This window comes from Periplaneta americana, chromosome 17, assembly GCF_040183065.1.
Source record: "Periplaneta americana isolate PAMFEO1 chromosome 17, P.americana_PAMFEO1_priV1, whole genome shotgun sequence".
In the NCBI taxonomy this organism is placed as follows: domain Eukaryota; kingdom Metazoa; phylum Arthropoda; class Insecta; order Blattodea; family Blattidae; genus Periplaneta; species Periplaneta americana.
Window position 1 is genome coordinate 36,416,883 of NC_091133.1, and position 3,659 is coordinate 36,420,541.

The window sequence follows — 3,659 nt, forward strand, 5'->3', positions numbered from 1 at the left end:
AGTAACCTGATAAGCTCCAGAATCAGGAGCTCCAAGCCCGGTATCAGCAACGGACATCCTTACTACCTTCAAGACTTCATACCCGAGCCTATTTTCAACTATTGCAGATGATAGATGAAATGAGGGTAAAATAAGAAGATTCGTGGAATGACAGAAGAAAACGGGAATAGGCTACCCCGAGAAAAATCATCTGCAACGTCTGCTTTGTCCATACAGATTCCATTACAATCTGACTGGATATGGAACTCGGGACGCCTGGATGAAAGATCAGCGCGCTAGCGCTTCAGCCACAGATGCGGTCGCTAGTAGATAGTACATGTTCAAAGAGAGAATACAATAATCATCATCATCATCATCATCATCATCATCATCATCATCATCATCATCATCATCATCATCAAAAGACACTAGTCCCTGGGCTCCAACCACAGCTCATACTGACAAACATTAACACTGCTACTGTGCAGTATTTACTATGTAGAATACGAATAACATTAAAAATCTGTAAGAAATTCTGAATATTTCGTAATGTACCGTCCATATATTGATAGCAGAAAAACTGCACAAGACGTGTTAGTGCGCGTTGGTCTCCAAGAGTGTTTACTCCCAAACAACTGAATCTTCACGTGGAGCTCAAAATGGTGGTAGAAGAGGAAGATGAGGGGATTCTTTCCAAGACCATAACTGGGGATGAGACTTGGCTGTATCTTTTTGACCCTGAGTGTAAGCAACAAAGCTCTGTGTAGAAATCTCTATCGTCACCAACATTTGCTGGAAAAGTAATGGTATCTCATCTTTTGATATTCAAGGAATGGCTTATCGACATGTTGTACCAGCACGTAGAACTGTTACGAGATAATATTAAAAAGTGTACTGAAGACCTTGAACGATCATGTTAGCGAAAACGACCACATCTCAATGCAACAGGATGGGTGCTGCATCACGGTCCCACATTGCAAATGCAATCATGGAATGTCTCACAAAAAATAGAAGTGACAGTCCTTACAGTCCGGACTTGGAACAATGTGAAGAAACACCTTCAGTCTTCAGAATAAGTGGTGAGAGCTGTGAAGGCGATTCTGAACGATCTATCAAAAATGTTTTACACTAAAAGACTGGCAGAAATACTGGGACAAGTGCATTGCAACCAATGAGAAAAATACTACAAAAATTTGGAGGACATATTTACATAATTTGAAGTATTCTCATACTGCATGCAATGCCATATTATGAATATAATAACTTACGATTTACGAATTGGAGTGCCAGCCATTAAGTTCTCTTGGATGTACGATAGACTTCTTATGAGGATACGGTAAACCCATCCTTCTCGGGTTAATTCCCCTATAACAAGAACACATTCGGGTCGAATTAATGGTTGGGTTGGTCGTTTATTAATTAGCGATTTCTAACAAGAACAAAATATATTTACGAAGTTGGCTTACCATGGTAATGCTCAAAGTAAACATGAGTTAATTTCACATTAACAAATAACATGATATAAACAGCAAGCAGGCTTGAAAATAGTCAATGCTGAGTTCAAGTTAACATACAAACTTTTATAAAATGTTTATGCAAATACAAATTTTAGAGAAGATTGCAAACCGCTGTTAGAAAAGCAGATTTCCCTTAGTGTCTTATTCACTACTGTTGCATATTTCATTATAAAAGTCTTATTCCGTGAATTTCACTTGGTATATAAAATATAAGCAGCTGGTTGTCAATACTTATTGTTGCGCCTAGTCTTTTTTAAGAAAAAGAAGTTGTTGGTAAGAAGCTAAGAGAGATAGACTTTGCTTTTACGCACTTAGTTATAACTGACTGAAGAACTAATCGGCTGTGAAAGTGCTTCTTAAGAGAAATTGCTGAGAAGAAAAAGAGCCCCGGTATCCGACCGAACTATTGGAGTGGGCGCTAGTAAAGAACTCTTATTTAAACGATTCGAAGGATTTTCTACGCGCGGAAGACATTCTGATTGGATCTCATTCAGTTCAATAGTGGATTGAAAAAGTTCTCAGTCCACAGTTTTTATTAGGTTCTCAACATTGCTCTAGATATAAGATGTAGATGAAAATAAGGTGAAGTGAGGTTAAAGTTTTCACTCGTCTTCATCTTCGTGTATTTATTTCAGGACCGAGTGATTTCTTGCTTTTCCATTGTATGAAAAATATGGATTAAATATTGTGATGCTGAAAGAAACGAACTGAGATTTTCGTGGAAATACTTATATAGAGTGTTTCAGATTCAACCGAAGAAACTTATCTATCTGTAGAGGGTTGTAATAAGCAATTTGAAATAGGGAACCTAGGATTTCCGAAGAAAAATATCTTAGATCAGTTGTTAAATATGTTTACATTTGAGCCGTTCAGAGCAGAAGTGGTGTAAGTCAAAAATTGGTAATGAGGATTAAAGTAAACATTCTGTAAAATACAGCGCAAAGTAGCAATTAATATTCAATTTATTTAAACTATTAGAAGTCAGTGGACAACACGAAGGATATATTAATTGCTACTTTGCCCTATATTTTACAGAATTTTTACTTTAAACCCCATTACCCAATTTTGACTTACACCACTTCTGCTCTGAACGGCTCATTTGATACTCATAATCCAGTATTAAATTGAAGTAGGTGTATGAAATGGAGTGGGATGGTTTCGGAACTTATTAAGGATTGGATGAAGCCCAACTAAACAACGGTGTTTTCAAAATTTAGCTTTTACAGAATCTATTAATTTGCCGACAAATAATGAGGCAGTACGCCACTGCACAAATTTTTGTTTCATTCTGATTCATTTGTATTATTGACTTTCCGCCTGGGATCAGCAAGCATGAGTGACGTCATGCGGTAGGTAGTAGCAGTACTATAGTATATCCTCGCGCATGCGTACTCTCTGTTTTACAGACGAAGATATGCTTTCAGATTCCGGTATTTTAGAGGGTTATTTGCATGTAGCTGTGGTATAACGGATAACGCGTTAGACTTCAGATTAGAAAGTACTACGTTCGAGTCCCACTGTGATACTTTTTATATTCCCATACAACAATCAGTCACGTATTTCAGGTCATTATCTGCAAGTTAGAGCCTGCATACCCTTTACCTCCGTATCTCAAAATACTTACTAAGGACCCCTACACAAATCCCTTAAATTTCTTCCGTTGAATTATGAAACACTTGGAATTTACCAAAAGAGGTTACTTCTGGCATACCCTTGTACAGCAATTTATTCAGAACTACTGGATGTATTTTGTGTATAATTAGTTTTCAGTATTTAAGAGTCAATTAAACCTGGAATAAAGATGAAATAGCTATAATAATTTGTGTACAAAATAACTATTCATTTAAAATAATACAAAATGGCTATTAGTCAACATCACCTCTAATTCATTGTTTTTGTAATTTATTTTTCAAACGTGCGAAAATGTGATAAATGAAATGCTGTAGACAAGATAATGTATCTCAAAAACTGTTCGTGCCAGGAAATTATTTAAAATATGATAAATGTTTGAAACTGAAATGAAAAAAAAATTCATAGTGTTAAAATATAATATTACCAGTTATTCTGTATGGTTGTGAAACTTGGACATTCACTATGAGAGAAAAACAGAGGCTAAAGGTGTTTGAGAATAAGGTGCTTGCAATAATATTTGGGGTAAGAGAG